Source organism: Athene cunicularia, assembly GCF_003259725.1.
Source record: "Athene cunicularia isolate RWA chromosome 2 unlocalized genomic scaffold, athCun1 chr2_part2, whole genome shotgun sequence".
NCBI classification, from domain to species: Eukaryota; Metazoa; Chordata; class Aves; order Strigiformes; family Strigidae; genus Athene; species Athene cunicularia.
The window spans coordinates 10,399,453-10,423,160 of NW_020799096.1; the positions used below are offsets into that span (position 1 = coordinate 10,399,453).

Sequence of the window (23,708 nt, forward strand, 5' to 3'; positions counted from 1 at the left end):
GCGGGTGCCTTTGTGCCCGGCAGCCGGCCGGTCTGTGCGGGAATGGGACCCCCCGCCCGCCCTCCGTGTCCGTGGGCACTTCCGTGGGTGGGGGGTGGCCGGGGAGGGGGGCTGCTCCCCGTGGGGCGGATGGGCCCTGGTGGGTTCCGAGCTCAGCCGTCGGCCTGTCGGCTGGATTCCACTAGCGAGGAAATAGTGTAGAATTATGATGAGCGACGTGCCGGCGGGGATTGACATCATTTGGGGATGTGGATGCGCGCAGGCAGTGATGAAGAGTCCCGCGCTGAATTTTCGGTGGTTACGTCCCTTCCCTGTGAAAGAAGAAGCCCCCAGATTTGGTTCTTGGCTCCTTGACAATGCAGCAAAATTTAAAGCACAAACTGCCTTCTTTTCCCCCGGCTCTGTGGCTGTAAGCCGATCTTGTGACTTCATATTTTGGTTATTACCTTGTGTTATTATGTAACTGCATTTCTTCGTTAGCAGTTAAATAAAATAACTTATTATAAGTACGTTAAGAACATTGCCCCAGCCTGTAGCCCTGTCAAATGCTGCTTTTCTTATTTCGCAGCCTGCATAGATAATACGTTTGTACTGACACAGGTGCATACAGTTAATTTTGTTGTCCCTTGCATCGTTTCCCGTGTGTTTCTCTGTAGTTGCAGAAGAAATTACTTGGCCTGGGTTTAGATTTTTGCATCCTGCTGTTTGGAGCTGCAGTAGTGCTTTTTTTTTTTTTTTTTTTTTTTTTTTTTTTTTTTTTTTTTTTTAATGCTGCACTCAGCAGAAGTGCGTAGTGAGACTGTACAACAGTCAGTCAGGCTGTGATCCTGTCCGTGTATTTCCCAGCGCTGCCGTCTCATTTTGTGGGGCACCCAGCCCTGCCTGAACACAGCAGCAATTAGGGGCAGGGTGCCGCTGTGCCAGTGGTGCCACATAGCAGGTGGCTGCCTGCGCCTTTCTGATTAGTGCTCATACGAGGATTGCAGTTATTACAGTAATTCATTTCAGCTTGGGGATTCATTTTGAAAATTTGGATTTTCCACTAAGAAGGGATTATCATTTCTCTGTGTAGTACGTGTGTTTTATGAAGAAGTGGAGTATAGTATGTGTCCTGGCTGCTGTCTCTATTTCTCTTCTGCCTCTGAAACACACACCCATTTGGACAACACAGGTGCAATGTTGATTTTCATGCTGGAACCAGAAGTAGATGTAAAAAAGCAGCGCACGCTTAGTCAACACACAACACTCATCCTGCCGATGCAGTCTGTCTAGTATGGGGAGGGAAAAGAGTATCTGTCCTTACGGAGGAGATGCTGGGTCTATTCACTGCTTTGCTTTAGGAGGGTGAGCGGGGAGTTAGCTCAGAACAAAGAGTGGTTGGTCAGCTGGCCAGCGCTTGTGAGGAGCGAGCGAGCGGTGGGTGAGTTGGTGGTGGATGGTGGGTCGTCTCACTAGTGTGATATGTACACTAATGTGTTGCTGACTTAATGTGACCTGAGCTTTGGACTCTTAACCTTTTTAGTATCAATCAGCTCTTTCTCATCAGTTTACTTGTTTGAAACCAGAGCGGGCCAGAGTGTGAATGGACACGCTCAGTGACTTTATCAGGAACTATCAATATCTGAATGTGGTGGTGATTTATTTGAAAGCAAACTGTGTACACGCGCTCAGAACGTCCCAAAGAATCAATTCAAAATCCATATGCTCAGTATTTTAAATGCATTCTAATAAACAACGTGGAATTTATTGTATTCCAATAAGTAACTGGCTAAGACTTGTTACTAAAGTGCATCTTTCTGTGGCTTTGTCTTTCGTGTACGTGGCATGCAATCTAGCATTCTTTGAGACTGTGAGATAATCCCTGTGAAGCTTCGTGGCGTTTTGCATGTGTTATGTCTTACACTAAGTAGCGTTCATTCAAGGTAGTGCTAAATCCTTCTTATTGCCTCCTTTTGAATGGCAGTCTTACAAACAATGTAATGAATAAACATCGCAAGCGGAATTTAGCTTATTAGCTGCTTTTTGAAATACTGCAAGAGATGTGGTTGTGGCATAGTGGGGGGGGATTCAAGTTGCAAGAGAAATGGTGTTGAATAGTTGGTGTTGGGCCAGGGGCTGCTCTAACAAGGAGGTTAGGTTACGTATTTTTTAAAGTTGTTGGAAATCTATCTTGGAGATGCAGGCATTAAGGTTGCTTCTGCGGTTTCAACTCTGAAAGCTGCTTTCTAAGAAAAAAATCCCGCAAAACAACCTTCCCATTCCCCCACCAGTTAAGGGCGTTGCAAAGTTCAAACAGAAGGGCTTTCGGTGATTAAGAAAAGTAATTGTTCCAAAGGACCTTAGTTTGTACTGATGGAGCTTGCCGGAGGATGTAACTCATCTTCACAATGACTTTACTTTCCTTCTTTCTAAGCATCTCGCTGGTCCTAAGTCTTACCTACTTAGTTTCCTCCAAACTCAGGGTTACCCACAAGGTCTGGCTTCAGCTTGTGTAGATTGTAACTTACAGATAGGCCCCTATAGACAGGGAGGAAAGCTTGAGCCTTATACAAGTGCGCTGGCCCGCTCTCCCTCCTGCTCTGTAGAAGGGATGCTGCCAGCCTACGCCAAAGTATGCCTTAGTGAATATTACCCAAAACACTTTAATTGGGTATCCAAACATATGCGTGGCTTCCACAAGTGGATTGTACCTGCAGCTGTCACAGCTTTCCAGCGTATACAACTAGGAACTGTCGGTGCATGGGGCGTCACCAGCACCTCAGATGCTCCCCGGCCTCCGGTGGCATCTGCACTGCCCGGACTATCGTTGTACCATCGGCTCTTTCCTTCAGCTTGGCTTGGGGGAGCAGCTGGAGGATGGTCCTGCTCATCCAGTCTGTGTCTGCCTATTAGCACGAAAAGGAATTGCGACGCCCCCTTTTCTTCAGGATGTCTGTTGTTTGTTTACGCTCAACGGTTTTCTCGGTTTTGGCAATAAGGAGATGAGTCAGTTTTGCTTCTGTTTAAGGTTTTTTTTACCCATTTCTCTTGTAACATTTCATGTGCTGTTGTGATTCTGCAATGGCTGAGTGGCAACCACTGCAGGGGTTTAGTTTAATTCCTTAGAAATGCGTTTCTGTTGGCCTTAGATATCATGAACGTTAATTCTGATAAAGTCTGAAACAAGGCTAGCTCTTACGTACTTACGCGTTTGTCCTAAAACAGCAGTATTTTGATTTCCACTGATAATCTCAGGAGGCATGCAACACAGGAAAAATAAAAGTACAGGCAGTAGCAAAGGGCAGACTGAGATGCCACCTACTCCGGTTGATGTTTTCCAGTTGAGATTTGAGACTAGCAAGATGCTTAGAATTAATTAAGAAGAAATGGCAAGGTTCTTTGATGTAGGGAGCCCAGGGTCATTTTTGTTACAGTTAATGAATGGTGGCTAGGCAGCTGTATAATAGGCTTGTGAGTCAGTCTTGGACTTTTTTGATCAGCTATGCTATGGCTGGAGTATCCCATCATCCCCTCTGAAGTAGGTTCTTCAGGCGGGGCTCCCTACAGGGGCTGAGACTGTCCCCTGGCAAGATGGTGTCCTCGTCTCGGATGTTTGTAGGTTCACCGGAATATGGGCCAATAAGACTGGTCCAAGCTACAGGCAAAACAAGCAGTTGTCACGGGCAGCAGGCTGCTGGCTGTAGCCCCACAGCCTGCTTTTGCTTCAGAAAGTGGGAGAAGTTGGGCTGAAGCAGGGCAGCAGCTGAGCCTGGAGTGGGGTTCCCCCGCTGCAGTACCTGTTGCAGCTTCTGTTTGTTCTCTCCCTCCAGTGGCACCAGCAACAGAAACCCCAGCTCCTCAGGCCTCTCCTTCCCCAACTCTCCACTTTATCATCTCACCCTCCTTTTTCCATGAGTTAGGAGCAGCCTAAGCTTGATCTCAGTCCCTCAACCTTTTGTCCAGCACATTGCCTACAATGCAGGTAAACCTTGAGATGGCTTGGGGCCGGGGAGGGGATCGATACGGCAAGTTGTTCATTTTAGATCTTAAAAAAGGGGGGGAAACCCTGGTGCTCTTGTTTGAAATATCGAAGTAAATGATCAGCACCGTGCTCTCCAGGGAACTGCTGCGCTCCATTGTATTGCAAAGTTCGTTGAGGACGCAGCAGCGCAGGCAGCGTTCCCTTGCTGCAGAGCAGAAGGTCTGTGGGAGAGAGTGCGTGCACAGCAGGCAGGAAGGCTATTATTGAGACCTTCGCTGAGGTTTCATTTTATGCATTTAGCAAAACAGGCTCGCTCTTTCACGCTTTCCAGATATTTTTATATTTCTCTGCAGATGCTTGTAGAACACCAACATTTGTTTGGTTTGAAGCCTGAATTAAAATTCCCAACCAATGTCTAGAGTCAAAAGGAAAGGAAAAAAAAAAAAAAAAAGCAACTGTTTGTCCCAGAATTCAAATCCATTTAAATCTGAGAGTTGTTAACCCATGAAATAGTGATGCAGGATAGAATGTCTCTTGGACTGAATCACTTGTGTTTAAAATGGAACATGCTCTAAAAATAAATGGGTAATTGCTTCAGTGTAGTCAATATGGAATTTAAAGATGACTGACAGAGTGATTTGTCATCCATCTCCATAGCAGAAGTCATCTGGGAAGTCTGTGATGTTAAAGGCATTTGTTTCTATTAGCACCTTTTAAAGTAGTTTTGTTAATGAGCTTTTGAACACCAGGACTGAAATCTGTCATGTGGTATAATTAATTTTTCCATACCATAGGAAAATGTGTGCCATGTGCACCTTCAATTACCAAATCAGGTTTGTCAGGTCCTGAAATGTGTGGTTCAGCAGGCCTATTGTTTTAGAGAAAGGAGGAGCATGCTGTTCTTCTGGTGCCAACAAAGTGCTTTCACACGTCTCCATGTAAAATTTAGAATGGCATCCTGCAAGCTTGGGAAGATCAGATGTGCTACCCACTGTATACTTTTTGCAGAGGGGAAGGCTGATGGATACCCCTCCCAAACGTGTCAGCAGAAGAGGTGGAGCAGGAAATTGTCTGCTTTTACCAAGGGGGAGAGGAGAGCAAGAGAGAGGGAATGCTTGACAAGATGGTCAAACAAGTTGTTCTTTACTGTACGCAGGTGAAATGCCTAAGTGCTGGCTGTATGGAACAGACGGGTCAAGGAGCTGTTCTCTCGATCTTAAGTCTTGCTGTGACTCCTTCTTCCCCGAAACAAACAATCCTGCCAAAGTCTGTCTCTTTGGCAGAACATATGTTGTATATTGTACAGACTTTGCTAAACTAGGTAAGAAGCAATGAAGTTGAGGATAATCCAGCTTTGCCTGGGAGCTGGATGCCTGTTGTAAGGCGCTTCCTGAACCATTTGAATTGCGGTCAGTCGTCCTTCCAGCTGGACACAGCTAATGTGTGTGGAGCTACCTGCCTGGGGTCATCTGCGGGCACGCTTACAAGTGTGTGACAAACTTCTGGGATGGATAGGATCATCTGATGTCCCAAAGTGGTCCTTGTGCAGATAGGTGCTTTCCTTTGAAGTCTGGGCCTTGTTAAGGCTGACAGTGTTGTTAAAATTAGGAGATACAGTCTTGTGCCTACATCTTAATGCAGCCTAAGGAAAACATAAACTTAGAATTCACATTCTGTTGCAGAATTTCCATCAGGTATTGGGTTATTTAACTGTCTTTAATGATTTATTTTTTTTTTAAATACTCTTGGAGAGGCCTTAGGATTTTTAATATAGAAATATCTATACTTTTTGTTTGACATGGCAGTTTTTGTCTGCGACTGTGTAGTTTTCTGAAGAAGATGAAGACAGCAATAGATTTACTCTCTGAAGCAGCATCTTGCTTTAAATAGCGAGGTTCAGTTACTACATGCTTAACATGAAGAGGGGGGAAGTGGATGAAATGTTTAATCCTGGAATCAGAACACACGTTTCCAAGATGATACTGTTCAAGATTCATGAAAGGCCCATTAGCCATTAGGTTGTCTGCTGCCTTGGTTACAGGCCCGTGGAAGCTGCGTGGAGATCAGGTGTGAGATCTTTTCATGAACTTTTAAGTTGCTTAATTTGACTGCACCATGCTCTTAAATGGTAGTCAATGTGAGGTCAATACCGTGATTCAGAAATACTACATACGTTCCCTGAGTCATAGTGGAGACCTGATGCTGAGATAAAGTATTACTGAGACAAACCCTTTGGTCTGAAAATGAACAATGGTCCTCCTGAAGTTATTGGGAACTTTGCTTGATGAAGGGCAGTGCTGTCTGGCCTTTTGTGATCTATTTTTTAAAACTTATTTTTTTACATAGCTGAGTATCATAGGAAAGCTGGCTGTTTGCTGTGCCAGCATGAAGCACTGACATTTCCTTCTCATTACTCTAGCAGCAGGCTAAAGCAGAAACAACCATAGGAGTTACTACCCAGAACAGATATTAAGGACTAATGAGCTGAACTGTATTTTCTCCTCCTCTTCTTCTTAGGCTAGAAAAGGGTTCCAACATAGAAAAACCTGGTCCTGTGGTAGAACTCCCATCCAAGACCCATCGCTATGGTGGCTTATAACAGTTAGGCTACCTGATTTACCTTCTTTTTGGTTTCTGCTGTTTAACGTTCCTTAAGGATTTTGCTTTCTGTGCGAAAGGAAATCACTCAGGTTTTTTTTATATGAGCAAAGCTCCCATTAAAGAATAATCTTTCCCACCTGACTAAAAGCAGGATTACTTATGCTGGTCAAGAAACTGCATGCTGGTGTAGAACCATTACCTGCTCTTGAAATTTGACTTTGTATTACTCCTTCGTGCTCCTCAGAACTGTTACTCTCAAAGCATCCTCTCTGCAGATTTTTCAAAGGCTTTCCTTCTTTGCACATGAGTTTGCATTCTCTTTGATAATCTCCCCTCCCCCTTCAGCCTTCCCACTCCCCAAGAACTGGGTGATTGCAGAGTACTGTTGTTCTTTCCAATGCACTTTGCTACACAGATAGCTGTTCCAAGCCTGTGCAATCTTATGTCTTAGACGATTAAAACATGGGTTAATAGCTCAGACTAATTCTCTGTACCCAATAGCATGATGTAGGCTAAAACATCAGTGTCTGTATTTGAGCAATTATATTAGGGCATTTCTAATTAAAAACATGTATCACCTAATTGTAAGTGTCTGAATTCTTAAATATCTGTCTTCTGCACTCAACTGTGTATAAAACAGGAGCAGGTACAGAGAGGGTACTTGCTTATCCTAAAGTGCTTAAGGCAGGTCACAAACCTAGTGTTAGATTTTATGGTTGTTGAGGAGGGAATGAAAAAGTTTTGGATTTGGGAACAAAGTAGCAAGCAATCCTGCTGCAGGAAAAGCAGCAAAAGTGTAGCAAAGCTGTAGTAAAGTGTTCTGGGTGCTTCTGTGTTTTCAACTCGCCCACTGTGGTGCTGAGGTTTGGTGGATCCTAGAGGAGGGTGGAAGCAGACAGAATCTTTGAGAAATATGATCTAAGGATCAGCTGCTTGATTTGCTTGTTGGTAGCTTCTTCTAGGTGTCAGCTGTATTGCCTTGTCCGGCTTGGAAGATCATCACAAGCCCAGGGAAGTTGCTGCAGAACTAGAAAGGGGCAGACTGCCCTCATGCCTCTTCCTCCCTCCTTGTGTGTCTGCCTGCAAAGGTGGCTTTTTGAAGCTTGGAATAAGGGTAGTGGCCCAGGCTAGGCTCCCTGCAGGGGTCCCAAGCCTGCACCCTCACCATCTTTAAGAAAAATCCCAACAAAATATCTAAAGCTTTAGTTGGAAATGAGTAAGAAACAATTTCTCAAAAGGTCGTACGGGAAGAAGTTGTTTGATTACAGAAAAGAGATGGATATAGGGTTGTGAGGGAGAAGTTGTATGTTTAAAACTCTGTTTGGAGTTGGAATAGAAATGCTTCTGGCAGAGAATCTTGATTGCCTAGTTCATATCAGAATGACTTCTAGTGGTTATCAAGCGTGGATTTTGTAAATGTGTGTATGAATTATTTGTTGGTAAAGTAAGATTTTGAGGTTTGGGCTCCAAGTTAAATATATGCCTGTTTTAACCTATTTTTCCCAACCTGATTCTGCCAGCTGTGTGTGTGAAAGCATGATGTTACTTGCTTAGGGAGTCCTGCTGACTTTAGAAAGACAAGGCACCTTAGGAAAGCTGGTACGTAAGCGGTGGTAGCAGGCTCATGGTTTGCGTGAGATGGATTGTCAGGCTAGTTAAACAAGGGAAAGATGTGGAATAGACGTTTGAGGAGTCGTCTACTAATTTAATGCTGTATCATCTAGCAGCTCAGGAAGGGTCATGATGAGTAATGCGTTTGGCTGACTTGTGACCTTGTAATAGAGCTGAGAGGTGGACAGGAGATCAATGTGCTTGATGGCCTTCTAATAACTCACTGGAAAACCTAGTTCATCTCCTTTTAGCTACCTGGACCAAAAGGGATATAAATGCAGTATTGCTAATCCACATAATCCCTGTGGGACCATGAGAGGGGACGCCCACATGCTGAAATGAAAAGTGATAAGAGGGCCTTAGGCAAATGAAGATCTAAGCTGCTAAGTCTACATGGCATACTGTGAGCTTACTAGCTTACATCCAGGACACTACAGCTGTGTTTTGTGCAGCACTGCACCAAAAAAGAGAGGCATAACAGATTAGCCTGAGTTGGCTGCATGCGACTGGTTTATGTGCAGACAGCAGGAGGGTTCCTGCTCTGTGCTCCCCAGGGCTTTTATTTCCAGCATAATGCAGGCAAAAGCAGTTTGCTACATCTATCCCCCCCTTGGTGTGCTTGTGCCCTGGGTCAGGTGCAAAGCTGGTTAACAGTGCCTGAAGGGAGGCAAGTCCTCAGAAGCGGATAGTCCAAAACTGGTGTGTTGGGTAGAGCCTGTTGCTCAGGGAGGAGCTGCCCCCTCCAGGAAGCGGTATTAGTATTTCTCTTGAACCTGATTTAGATCAGACCTGGATCTGTGACTTTCCAGGAATTTTCCTTAACAGTCAGGGAGCTCCTAAGTATGTGTGAGTATGGGATGTGATTTACACCCATCTGGCCAAAGTCATTATGTTCCGCATAGAAGTCATTATGTTCCGCATAGAAGATTTGAAGATTCATTGAGCCAGAGAGCAAGAGGGAGCATAACTCTGATTTAATGGGTAGAGGGGGAGTTTCTGGGTTCCTTTGCCAAAGACTGGTTCATGTGCTTTATATGCAGCGCAGCAAGTGGGATGTCAAGACTGGAGTTTCTGGAATGCACAGGAGCAGAACACTAGGTCTTTGAATCCTGTTACGTTGAAAACAGGGCTCAGTAGCAGTGAGTACTGTTTTCAACTTCAGTGCCTAAATTCTGCGTTCTTTTGGTCTGCCCCAAAATATCTGTGTTGTCTCAGTCTTCTGAACTGTTTTTATTCATGCTTCAGTGATGTGTCCAATGGGAATCTCCATGTTCGTTTGGCTTGTTTTCTGAGTTGAATCCTGGTAGCTAATGGTGAATATGAAAGCTTTCAGATACAAATTCTCATGTAATAGAATACCAATATAATTCAGTCAGAGCTTTGGTAAGCAACAGATTGATTATATGTAGTAACCAGTTCTTCAAGCCTCAGAGGGCCTAGGATCAGAGCTCAAAGTTCTTGGTCTCACCTCTGAGTTTTAGAGTGAGAAGATGTAGGTGAAGGATTACAGGAAGATGCTTTCCAGCTGCACCACTCCTCCAAAACCATTAGCTTTCCATAACTACTTCCCTTGATCCCTGTCTTCATGGTCTCTGAGAGGTGGAAGGGCAGGAGGGAGACTTTGCAGCCATAGAGGTCTCAGCTAGACTTCATTCAAATTGAGGATTTCTCATCAGAGGAACACAGTTCACATTGCAGTTCATGCTAAATGAGTCTGAAAGAAGTAAGCTCCCTCTCAAACCTTTTAGGTGTTTGTGTTTTTTTTCCCCCCAGTTTTTAAAGAAAGTGGGGGTTTTGTGCCAAAGTCAGCAGGCAAATTCTGCATCTTCTTGGAGATAGCAGGTCTTCTGTCTAATACAGAACCATCATTATGTAGTTGCTTTAGAGGGGAAAAAAAAAATCCCATTTTTAGGCCAGAGAGGGTTGGTGTTGAGCAAACTTTCTTAGAGACCACTAACCAAGCACGATGTTCCTCCTCTTGCCATGCGCGCTTCACGTCCCTGCAGTGCTGGGCTTGTCTTCCCGTGTGTGGTTCAGGTGTGGTTCAGGCTCGATTCAGGAGCCCTTGGCAGCCCTGCTGAATGCCGAGTCACAGGAGAGAGCTGGAGACACAATTACAACTCGTATCTGTGCAAGACTGGTGGATTATTTGCTGAAAACTGGAGACCCCTGCAAATCACATGCACTTCTTCGGTTGTTGATCGAGATTGGTGATATAATTACGATGTTCATTTTCAGATAGCTGGCTGCTTGAGTAAAGAGCTGAATTTGTCACCATGTGAACTACCCTGAGGCTACTAAGCCTCCTTTGAAGTAAATAAATAAATAAATCCATGTATTTTTTCCTTGCATATATTTTTGGGGAATATGTGTCATTTATGTACAGACATTGAGTCATCCCCGTTTTGATGACTCCTCTCCTTGGAGTCTCTCGCTCCCAGTGAAGACAGGAGACCTGGCAGAAGCAAATCCAATGCACTGCAAACATGCAGCATAATTATCTTCTCAAAGTAGCTCTGGTGCATGCATGTGTGGGAGGAGGGGAGGCATATTAAATAGTGGAACCGCATGAAAATTTGCCAGCGGAACATTTTTCTGTCAAAAAAAAAATGCCGTTTTAAACAAAATCAAAATGTTTCTCATGAGAATGTGTTTGTACTGCAGCTGGCAGCCGTTCAGAGGACCTGGAGCCCTGCAGCCTCGTTTAATGATCAGATCCATTTGGGAGAGATCAGAGATGGAGGTGTGGCAAGGTGGTGGTTGTTGTTGTTGTTATGCTTCAGCTGTAAGGAAAACTTCAAACTGCTTTCATTTCCCACAGTGCAGAAGATGATACTTGACCTACTCTGCTTCATAAAGCCAGCCATTTCTTAAAAACTATCTACTGTCTCCAGCACACATCATCATTATAATGTTGTAGTTGTACTATTGTATTTACTTTGCAGAAGCCTGGGCTTGATCTCATTGCTACGCCAAGTGCGTTTAAGTCACCGATCTTGCGCTATGGATGCATTTGGCCCGTAAGGGCTTAAAGTAACTGTGAAAAAATTCACTGCGTATTTTTGTGGGACAGAGAGCACACAGATTTTTTTTTAGCTTACAATTTTGTAATGCTTGCACACTGGAAAACAAAAGCACGTCGGTGAGGGAACCCGCGCACACGTACAGGTTTCCTTTTCGGCTTGACAAGATGACCTTGAATGCTCCCTTTTTAATTCATTTTTTCAAGTTTAGATACTAACATTATTTTAGCCTTTTTTTTTCACTTTTTTTAAACTCCTGACACTGATGGCAGCAGGTTTTTTTTCTTCTCATTATCTCTGCTTCCCTCTACCTCACTAACACCTTTTTTATAGCCATTGGAGGCTATAATATGTCTATTCTTTCAGTAGTAAGCCTGTAGATGCTTAGTATTCCAGTCTAAACTGGTACAAACCAAGCATAGTGCTACTGTTTAGACCCTTCTGGTTTCAGTGGTGGTAGCACCTACTTATTTTTGGTTGCACAAAGGCCTGTGCTTTGACACAGCTGGGCTGTCTTACTTATGGTACAGCAAAAGCAAACTCTCTGTGGCAGATTGTTCAAAAGTGATCTTCTTCGAGGAAAGAAATGTCCCATTTTGGCTTCACTTCTTGTGGCAGTCAAACTAGGTGTCAGTGCAATGGACAGAAAAATGACGGCTTCAACTAAGGTCTTTACCATTTCAACAGCTTTACCTTTCTCCCCTTGCGTGGCAATTTGTCTTGTTCCTGCAAAGACCTTTTTTCACCCTTTGCTCTGTGGGTTGTTCTGGTGTGTTGAAGACCATCCTCCAGCCACTTAGTCTGTCAGAACATGAATGTGGAAAATGCATTTTTCTTAGTGTGAACACTCAACAAAGCATTTGTTTGACAACCGAGCAGTTCCTTGTTCAGAGCACGCTGCACAGCAATAACATAGCAGCTTTGTCACCTCCTAAGTAAGGTGAACAAAGAGAAGGTTAATGGATTATTTTTTAATTATCCTAAGGCTATTTCTCATTCTGTTTAGTTCACAAATTTCTTGTGCTTATTTGCTAGTTGCAAATTTAGTTCACAAATTTCTTGTGCTTATTTGCTGGCCCTCACCTCTTCTGCTGGATGACAGGCTGGAAGGTGTCCCTCCTGTGTCACTGGTTCCCTGGCTCCAGGTATACACATAGCCGGAGGCAGAACTAGTCTTGAACTGCTCTATCATCTGGGCAAAACTCAGAGGTGTCAAACTTTTTGTCTGCCCCTGGACAAATCAAAAGAGAAATAGCAGAAACTTTATCACTGTGCTTAATGTTTTCATAGGCTGAGTGTAGATAGCCAAATATATGTGAAAATCAATTATATTTTGAAAAGTTCTTTCACTTTACCTTCAAGGTGTCCTGCTGTCCATGGATGAAAATGGGGATCTTTCAGATATCCCTGTCATGCTCTGCCAGAAATGCTTAGCCATTTTCAGTTCATGGACCCTAAATCTTCAGATCTTGAATGCTTTCCTAGCAGGGATGCAAACCCCTTTGTGGAAATGCGATGTCATATCTGCCATTCAATTATCTATGTAACCTGTGTTCTTCATGTGTCTCAGGTTAAAAAAAAAAGATTAATATATTTTTTTTTAATTATAGTTAAAGGGAATTTTCTGTATTTCAGTCTGTGCCCATTGGTTCTGGTCCTGTTGCTGAACACCACTGAGAGGAGCCTCATTCACTCTGCCTCACTCCATCCCACCAGCTGTTTGTGCACATTGATATGATTCCCCTTCAACCTTTTACTCTCCAGGCTAAATGATCCCAGTGCATCCTTCTACTTTTCTAGCCACTCCTTCCTGCCTGTTAGCCATTTCCTTGGGTCAGGTGGTGGCTGCATGGAGAGCTGCATCAGGGAAGTTACCCACGTTAGGGGTAACCTGGTATTTTATGCCATATAGTTTTAACTCAGATGAGATCTACTTAACTGTTCCGTGAAGGTTTATGATAATACACGCAAACACCCAAGCAAAGGCTGGGTGTGAGGAGTGGGAAGAAGGCAAGGTGTTTCTCCTCGTGGAAGTGTCAGTTTACGCTGGCTTAAAGTGTTTGTGACGGTAGTCACCTGTGTGCTCTGTGAAGAGATGTGAAGACCTAAGGGTAAAAATCTTTGGCCTAGACTTACCAAGAAACCAAGGCAAGAGAGATGGTATTTTGGCAGGGATTTTTGTCTGCCATGAGAAAATCACTTTTCTGTGTTATTTCTTTACCCGCACCCCAAATATTTTCTTCTCAGGAACTTTCTTAACTGATAGTGTTTCTGTGGATTTAGTACCCTTTAATAGAGACCTGCTTCATGAAATCTCCCCTGCTTTCTTTTGAACCTATCTAAACATTTATAGTAATTTGAAAATGAATTTCACATCTCAACATGTCAAGAGCCACTGCATTTAGTCTGTAGTGAACCTGACTACCTTCTCTTTGTACCCCCTCCTTGTAGTGGAAAAGAAAGTGAATAATGCTATGTTCTCTTTTCCACTTGTGAGTCTGTGAAACTTTGTCTTCCCTCACTTGTCTTTTATCCTTCCCTGAATTTTCTCTTAATCTTCACCCTGCCTCCATCTTTGGTACCTGCAGTACCTTTCTTCTCCTAATTTGTTACTTTATACTATGCACTCCTGTTTTTCAGGTAATCCTTTTGCATTAACTTCTAAACTAATTCTTACTTCTAGCTGCAACCGCTAATGTGCAATTTTGTATCTCTGGTTGTAGCTCTGCACATCCTTTGTGGTTCTGTTTTGCTGCCACCTCATCTGGACCCAGCATGTTTTCTTACGTGACCCCTTTCTCTCTTTTCTCTTTTCTCTTTTTTTTTTTTTTTTTTTCTCCTGCCACCTATATTTAGGTCTTAGAGTTAGTCTTGGTTTTAGTCCTTGACTTTACTAGACCAAATCCAGCTTTTTTCTCATGTTAGTAATTTTTTCTATCCTTTTCTATTGTAGTCTTCATCTTTCTTTCTGCAAGTTAAAATTTTGCTGTGAATGCCTTTCCCCCCTCTGTTCCATTTTATTTGAATACCAGATCATTTTTTTTTGTCTATTTATCTTATTTTTATCTTCATGGATCTGCTGAATACTGCTGATTTCTTAAATACATGGTCTCATGCCTTCTGTCCCTCTTTTACTAGATAATTAACATGACTGAAGTACTTCGTTTCTGCCATTGGTATGGCAACTCTCTTCACTACTACACAATGGCTATTGCAATAATATCTGTAAACTGCTTTTAGTATTTACCTTGTCTAAATAAGCTTATCAGGTTTTAGGTGTACAGACACTGACCGGATGATTTGCCACTCAGGGCTATACCTTGCATTTCACAAAACTGTGACTGATGTTAGCCATTTGTGAGACAATTGTTTCTGATATTCTTTACTTTGCCTTATTAGTAGGTGATACAATATTTAAATCTTCCAAAATGCAGAAGACCTCAATGAGTTTGGCTTGGGATTTTCATGCACGTTGCTTATTGGGATCGTTAGGGCTGTTTGAGGCTGCTAAGGGTTCTGTCCTTTTTGGTGGAATTTCTGAGGATCTTTCTCCCGCTGTTGTATTACATCTCACGTCACTTTAGCCGTCTACAACTAAACCCTCTTGTGCCAGCAAAATAACTGGGCTCGCTGTAGTGGGGACAAGAGCTTGGGATGAATCATTCTGTATTTTAAAATAAGTTGGGCTTTTCTGTGAGGGTGCTGCTCTCTCAAGAGAGCCTCGATGCAAACTTAAGCAAAACAGCTAGAACTGGATGATGTAAATCTCACCTTACATCTACTATAGGGTTGTCTGTGGCAACAGAGAGCTGGAATCGCTGGTCAATATTTCTGTGGTGATTCATACTGCTAACATCGTTCACATCTGTCTTCCGGAGAGTTTAGTTTTGCTTTTAACAGGGGCTGTATATCATTGTGTTCAGCAGAAGGTGTTACAAGCAGTAATGGTTGACTTATATTCACCAACACATGTAGAGTGATATACTTTTTGGAAACTACAAAGGGTAATCACATATTCAGCCAATATTTCTGTTTAGAAGTATTGAAAAATAGGAGTTGGACTTTCTGCCTATGTAGGAATTTTCAAGGCTTCTGGTTTGGAGAATTTCTTTTAATGGGATCAGGGTGCTTACAGGGTTCACGATTTGAAGACTTTCAGTATATGTTTGTTGGAGATTTATTTCTGGAAAGGAAAGCTGATGGTTTTTGCCTTGACCTTGAGACTACAGGTATTATGTACATTAGGGAAAGCATAATTTGTTTATTAGTTAGATTTGGGGGTCTCTCTCCCCTTTTTGCAAACAAGCTCTGCTCTGTAAAGTTTCAGATGGCAAGAAACAACCTTTTATTTTTCCTGATTAAAAAAAAAAATGTATTTTAACTTGGCTATGCTTTACTTTTACTGTCTCCTAAGCCTTGTTATATGGCCTTTTATATGTTGTTTATTTAACAAAGATGAATGTTATTCACTTAAAAAGAAAAATCCTCTCATCTTCTCTGAGGGTTAATCAAAGGCTAAACTTTCTAACCTATGAAAACAGGGTGAGACTGTCTCTATTCTGAAATATTAAATAAAGGAATCAAAGGGAAATAATACCCTGTGATGATACCTCAGGGAAGATTTAATTAAGAAAACGAAATTGCATCAAGAGTGACCCATTGTGGACTGCCAAAAAAGCAAACAGATGAGGGAGAAATTTGTTAGCAGTGTCTGCCCACTGGTAAGGACTTGTGCAGTGTACCAAGCCAGTGAGATATGATGCTTGACAGAGTGGCTTAAAGTGATATTTAATTACCTGATTGATTAAGGTCATCTTTTTAAATTCAGTATTGCAGGGAGTACATGTAGTCTGTGAAATGGCTTGCAAGTTGTGGGGATCAGGGCTGGTCACGGCATGTGGTGCTGCATGGGTCTCTTGCTCATGCCTTGCTTTACACTTCCTACTAATGAGTTGCCTACAGTTTCAAGATACCGTTTCCAACCTTCACTGGCTAAAAGGGAGCTGCTCTCTGGTGAATCAGTCGAAGAGTCCTGTTCAGCAGCCATGCAAACCTCAACCTGAAGTTGTACCTGGAGCAGAGTGGGGAAGTTCACTAAGTTTTCAGCAGGTCTGTGTTGCTATAAATCGATGCGGTTAATTTTTCATGCATGCCAGAAGCAGTTTTGTGCTGACTGAACCCCAGAGGTGCAAGGGCAGTTAACTGGTTGGCAGAAGATCAGCCGAGGCGTGAAGACCTATGTGTGACGGCAGATATTAAGAAAGCAGCAACAGCTGTTTCTCTTGGGCTTATGTTGCCCCAGGTCTACTAGAGGTATGAAAATTTCCTGAAGCAGCTCACTTCCTCCCTCAGCGTGAGCAGGTTTTGTAAAGCTCAGAGCTGTGCACTGGGGGAGAGTGCACCCAGGTTCTGCTCTTTCCTCTACAGATGAGGATTTTTTCCTGATTTTCAGCTGAGGATTGAATTGGGAAACTGTGGAAAGAGCATATGAACTGAAGAGGAAATGTAGGGAACCTAAACACTTGATCTTTTACTCCCCTAGGTAATGCTTTTGAAATACATTTGATTCACGGGGTCTTGAACAAGCCAGGGAATGATACTTAACAGATAAAGGCTGCAAGGATGGGTCTGATGTCTGTAATAACACGTGTGATTTTGTAAGTCAGCAGTCATCGCTGTGCTAGGGCTGAGCAGTTTCTCTTGTGCCTCACAGGCTGTCTGGGTCCCCAGAGGTCTCTCTCAGCCTGCTCTCTGGCAATTACATAGGCATTCCCTTGCTCTCACCATTAGCGTAATGGTTAGCAAGAACATCACTTATCCCTTTGCTCTTGAGTGACTACTGCTTCCATAATCTCTTTTGCATTAAACTAATGGTTGACTTGTGTATGCAATTTTTCTCCCCCTCCTCACGTTGTGAGGAGGGTACCTGTCACTGCTTTTGTCCCATTTATCTTTTATTGCAGATGAAAATAGAAAGAGAATTTGACAAGAAATTAGAGCAACTGTCACATCTTGTTGTGTCCCACAATCTTCTGCAAATCTTGCTAAAAGTATGCAAATAATAGAAAATGCCAGCTGAAAAAAGAAAAAAAAAACCAACCCCACATTCAATTACTTTGTCGCCATGTGTAATTCCTCAATTGCAAGAAAGCTGATTCTCATCACAAGCAGTCATTCCACCTGGCTTTTATTGTTTATCTTTCAGTTAGAAGTGATATTTAAAGTAGCTATCTGATAAAATGGAGGAGTGACGATTTCTAAGCCATCCCTTACAAAAGAATAATTTTGCTTACAGATACAGTACCTCTCCTACTGTTTTTTGCTGCAAACTATCATTGATTTTACAGATCTGCTTCATCTTCTCTGGGTTTAAAATACAATTCCAAGAAACAAGCATGGTTTTTTTTTCGTCCTTGGTCAATCCTGTTGTGCCTACAGATGAGTGCTTACGAGTCCTGTTCTTGGGGAGTGATTTTTATAGAGCACAAATGACAGCTTGCTATGTCTGTTCTGGGAGGGCATAGAAATACTGAGTTCAAGTGACCTGTGGAGGCAGGATCAACCATACCTACAGTGCTTGCCAGAAGCTTGTGTGGCTGCTCAGGGTGGAGAGTCCACAGACTCCTGTCAAAGTATGTAACTGTGCTGCTCTCTTTATGGTTAGGAAGTTTTTTGTAACGTCTAAGCTAAATGGTTGGGTAATCGTCCCATCCACTGTAGGCACAAGAGAAAATACTCTTTCTTCTTCGCAGTAGCATCTTCAGTACTAGACAGTGACACTTGCACCATTCTTTCCACTCCATCTCCTGTCTGTCTTTCCACATTTTTGCTAACCATTCCCAATTATACGTATATCTCTATAGATTGTGTTTTCCTGAGTTTTGCTCTTTCCTGTGGCTCTTCTCTGGACTTGCTCCAGTTGGCTCATCTTTTTCTTCAAATGCAGCACCCAGGTGAGGATGTAGTTACTGCAGCTGAAGCTTTGCTGGTGCTCAGTAGAGTGGAAGGATAACTCCATGTGTCATGCGAGCCACAGTCGTGTTTATCTGTTCCAGCCTGCTTGTTTGTCTTGTGCTCAATAGGTTTGCTCTGACTCATGTTCAGATTGTCATTGCCTTTTACCAGTGGATCCTCTCTGAGGACTCTTACCTGGCTAGACATTCTCCTTACTGTTTTTATGCAGTTATTTCTGCCTGTGTGTACAGCTTTGTGTTTCTTTCCTGTTTTTCCAATTTCTCCAGTTTGTCATAGTAATACTGGATTTGAATCCTGTCCTTCACATTTGCGGTCTTCCTTGCTTCCATTTGGTCTATGGATGTAATAAGTCAACTCCTTCTTGTTATTCAGTTAAAGATGGAGCAGGACTAGCCCACAGAATTCATCCAGGCACGTGCTTATACGCTCATTTAGAACCAGCGATGACTGCTGGATATAACTCTCCAAATTTTCCATCCAGTCTGAATTAATTTCACCTAGATCATGTTTTCCAAACTTTCTTCAGAGATGTTGTGTTAAACTATATCAAAAACCTTATTTAAGGTCAAAGTATAAAGTATTTGTTCTTTCTCCCAAGCCGCAAAACTGTTACTTTGCTGCAGAAGGAAATGAAATTGGTTTGAGATTATTTGTTTTTGATGAATCTGCATCTTGTTACTTCCTGCCCCCAATCTCCTGATGCTCTTTTTGGATTTGGCCCACTCAAAGAGCTCACGGGTTGTCTCGTCAGAGTAAATGCCTGCCAGAGGGATTATAGTCCAGGTTTATTCTTGCTTGTCTGGATTTTGCAGTCTCTGGAGTAGGCTTTGGGTTTACCTCTGTGTTCTGGAGAAGTATCTGGTAAATCTTGAGCCCTCCTGAAATCCGAATAGTAAGATTGTACAAATTCAATGTCAAGGGAATAAAAGAAATAAGTTTTTGGGGTTTTTTTTTTTTTTTTTTTTTTTTTTTTCCTCTCACCAGGGATTATTGCAAGATCCAGAAAGTTAATAAACTGGCCAGGTGCATAGTGTGTCAGCTGGTCCTATGATCTGTGCAGCACTTGCCAGCTAGAAAAAGAGTATTTGGTACTATTACCTGGAATATTTTCTGTATTATTTAGATTGCACTCAGGTGGAAGAAACACTGCTGCTGCAGATAAACAGAATCTCTTTCTTCATCCGATGCCTCATGCATTTATAGACAAATGAATAAGGAAGAAAGTGGGATCCAATATATAGCATAAACTTTATTCATTATATGGTTAAAATGAAATTACTGTAGTTTCATGATCTGCTTTTTCCCCTACTCTGGGGGGGGAAAAAGTCTTTATGGATGAGAAGTCTCAAAATGTTTTCTAGATACTTGCTAATAGTGAGAAAGTAGGTGTATGAGAAAGAAACAGAATTAAAGTTGTAGCATCTCAGGTAGTCTTAGTACAGGTGTTTTTCAGGGCCTCAGCCTGTCCCCATCAAGGTGGATGTTGGATCCTAGCTGATTTCAGAGAACAGGATCATTCAAGGATATTAATCTATTCTTAAGGTGTATTTTTAAAAGACTTTTTCGTTACCTGAATCTATGAATCCTAAAATTTATTCTAATCTAAAATATACTTTATTTACTGAATGTTATTCCATCTAAAATACACTTTATCACTGTGTGGTTGTGGAAAGGTTCTAGTGGTGGTCCTCATTTTGTACAGTGCAGTTTAGCTGCCTTACTCAGTTTATCTTTTGTTGGAACTCTGAAAATAGAGTTATATGCCTCAGACTTCATTTATCAGATGTAAGGCAGGTTTTCTGCCTGCATCTTAACACTGTCTTAATTATATACTTAAGTTTTGGGAAAAACTAAGGTAATTAAGTTCCTCTAGGTGTTGTGAAAAGCACATTGGAATACGCTCTGTACACCAGAAAATGTGTAGACCTCTTCAGATTTCAGAGGAAGGACTCTGCAGCCTATGTGGAGATATAGTAAGGTACATTTCAGGCACTTGGGTATCTGTCCTGTTTTTCTCTGACAAAGCCTTTGGACTGATGGAGCTACAGATTTTTCCCTGCTGTAAATTTTTTTGTCAAGAGTTTAGCTCTTCATTGTTTTTTTGAAATCTATCAGCTTGAAGAAGACCACCTGTTCCTTCATATTCTTAGTGGGTTTTTTTCCACATCTTTCCCAGAAAATTAACTGGTTGAATTTGAAATCTCTGGTCTTAGTCTTCACTCAAATGCATTTTATAAAATACAAAAACCTTTGTGGTTGTAACTTATAAAAGCTGCATATTGTCAGTGTTGGGTACATCAAGTGTGGAGAACCGATATGATTAGGAAATGCAATATATCTTGAATAAAACATAATAGATATTTTATTTGACAAGATTTAGCATTAATTCAGGAAGGGATTGCTCTTTGTGATGGGTCTTTAAACATTCATTTATGTTTCCTCTTTCAGAGGTTTTATTATCAGTGATTCAAGTTGTTTCATGAACCAACGAACTTACTTTGTCCCTGATCCAGCAAAGATTTAGACATGGCTTTAATTCTGAAGCAAGAAGACTACGCATGCTGATTAGAGAGATTCAGCTTAAAATTAATTTGAATGGGCTAAGGCAGAATTTGTGTCTATCGGGTTTTTCTCAGGGAGTCCAAATGCTTGGGATTTGGCTACTGGGAGGATTTAAGATACCTTGTAAGTCCTTAAAGTAATTTAGTGGTGACTTTTATTTATAGCTTCTCTTCCTTTTCATTTGGAGAACGCAGGAAAAAAAAAAATTGGAATTTTAAAGTGCAGGGGAATGAATGCAAGTTTTCTTTATCCACCATTCACTTTAAAAAGATTCCTAAATGATTTTTTAGTTATTTTCTTTAGAGTGAAATTAAGTTCCTTAGTCTCTTTAATTAAGGTCTTAATCTGACCATATATGTATGTCATGGATCATTGTTTGATTCATTTATCTTATTGAAGCACATGCATTTTATGCAGCTTTTACAGTTAATAGGTTTTTTCCTTCCTTCTGTGCTTTTTGAAATTATTTGACTTGGAAAAATTGAGCAAGGTTTTTTGGTTTCTAGAGAGTCTAAAAATGAATCTTAGATTTTTCACATATGTTGTTCAACACTTTGAAGCCCTTAACAACACTGGTTCCGAGAACATTGTTAAAAGAAGTGACATCTCAGAAAGCATTGTGTGAATTATTAGTAAATGTTTATGGTTTAAGAGTGACCTTAATTTTTGTCACTTCTCTGGTTAGATTTACTAATATTTCAAAACATTTGGTTTTTCAGGGAAGAATTTCTCCTCCCTGGCTTCTCTTGCTCCTTTCTTGAGTCTGCGGTGAAGATGCGAGGCTGGATCTGACATGATCTCCATGGCAGCACACATTAGTTTCCATGACAACATATTTCACAAACAACCCTACAACTTTACTACAGTGTCAAACAAAAGGAGAAGCCTGACTGTTGGAGCAGGCTCTGATCAAGGTTAAAATTAAAAAGAGGGGGAAGGGAGGATACATGGAAAGAGGTTGGGTGAGATGACTTCTTGCAATTTGTCCTTTAAAGCTTTTGCTCCAGGGTAAGCACACCATTAACAAAAGAAGGAAAAAAAAAACCAAAACCACACAACCAACAAACCCCAACTAAATTCTCCAGTCTGTAATTGCTGTGCCACCCAGCTGCATTCCTGCACATGAGTAGGTATGTGATGTGCTGTCACAAGTCTTTTGTCCCAAGATACTCCTTCAGCCTGGTTTCCGAAGGAAATGAGGCTTACAGAATAACAGTCCTCTGTCTCTTTGTCTCTCTCCTACTATACCTCCCCCCTGTAGCTTTTGACCCCATTGATCAGATTATTTGAATTTATCAGTGGGGCCAAAGTTAAGGAGGTAATTAAGTTCCTCTAGGTGTTGTGAAAAGCTGGGCTCTGGCTCCCTGTTCAGTCCCTGGAAGGAGGCTGTGGGCACAGAGGACTGGATAGGTATAATAAACCTAGTTCCTCTGATGGTCTGAATTCAGGGAAATGTTTAAGCACGTGCTTAGTGTTTCTGTCTCTCATGAGATGCTTTTCTAAACCTCAGAGTAAGGGAACTATGAGAGGATGGTACTTTTGGAAACAGTTAAGTTTACTTCTCTTTCAAGATAATGATACTAGGAAGGCATGAGGGAAAATATGTAAGGATTGCAAGGGTGTGAAGGAGCTTTCAGTTATAGGCTGAATATAAGCCATGCTTCAGGTTTGTACAGTGCGAAGACTGCAGGCAATAGGCTTGTTGCATTGTGCTCTCGTTGCATGTGTGTGGTTGGGAAGCTAAAATGCAGTTGTTTCTGACCCCCACCACGTACTTGTCTACTAGGCAACCAAATGTGAAAATAGAAGGTGGAGTTGGGGACCAGAGGACTTGAAAGGGTTTGGGAGTGCGGTCAAGGATAAATTGTACTCTGTGATCTGCTCCATTACTTGGGCTGTGTACATCTGCCCTGAAAGAAGCAGTTTCACGTGCATGGGAAAGACTGCATGAATGCATTTATGTCACTGGAAAGGTGGTGGTGTTTTGGTAGAGTCTGTCTCTCCTGCTGCATTGGAGATTGTTTTAAAAAAAGGAAAGAGTATGAAAGTAACTTAAAAGATTTATATTGATCCTGGTTTAGAAGTGCAAGGCTACCACATTATTCTTGTCACTTCAGAGTGATTCCCATCAAACTTAGTATGGCATACTGTCTTGTATGTGAGCTTTTATGGGAAGATGGGAGGGCTTTTTATTTTCTAGCTTTTTGTTTAAAAATATTAGGCTACATTATAGAAGTGACTGTACAGGATTAAAGGCAGGAGGGAAGTTGTAAGTATCAAAGATCTCTTTTGATTAAAATAAATACAGCTAACCCACACTAGTATTGCTATAGGTGATGGCGTGGCAAATAGAAGGCAGTGTGTGGCTGGGCAGCTGCCAGGGGTAGAGTCAGGTTCTGGAGACATGGCTTGAGGCTGAGGGTATTGCCCGGCTCAGGGAATGGGATCCAGTTCCAGTGGGTCCTACAGGGCTGGGTCTTTTAATACATTACTGTTCAGAGGTGACTTAACCCTTGCAGAGCTCTGCTTTACCGTAATAAGTATTAAAATGGAAAGATACTCCTTCAGAAGGAAAGGAAAACAGTTGTCTGGCAGAATTGTTTTGTTCTTCTGACTCTTGGAAATGATCCGAGTGGCAATGGTCTGTTGAACAGAGTTTAAATGAAATGGGCAAAGATGTACATTGTCATGATTTATTGCCCACCTTTCCATTTTGCCTGATTACTGTTGTTCTCAAAAGCAACTACTGATTTTTTTATTATTTTTTTTTAAGGATCTTGGTTTCCCGGAATCTTCTCAGAAGCTAGTTCTTAGAGGGCTTCCATGTTTGGAAAATTAAGTCCTTTGAAGTTCCCAGTGAAACAAAGTTACACGTGAATACTACCCATGTTAAAAAGCTTGCCTTATAGCAGTGTTAACTGTATAACCAGCCTATGCTGTGCTCTGGTTTTGATTAACAAAAAAAAAAAAAAAAA

General features: G+C 41.9%; 1 protein-coding gene across 1 annotated transcript in view; it reads left to right on the plus strand.

Annotated features, from left to right (window-relative positions):
- The first annotated feature begins 565 nt into the window (after positions 1-565).
- Positions 566-23,708, plus strand: part of HECW1 (HECT, C2 and WW domain containing E3 ubiquitin protein ligase 1) — a 260,401-nt gene continuing 237,258 nt past the window's right edge. Inside the window, exon 1 of the mRNA XM_026843836.1 lies at positions 566-600. The gene's annotated coding sequence lies outside the window, so the exon portion shown is untranslated. The remainder of the gene's footprint in view (positions 601-23,708) is intronic.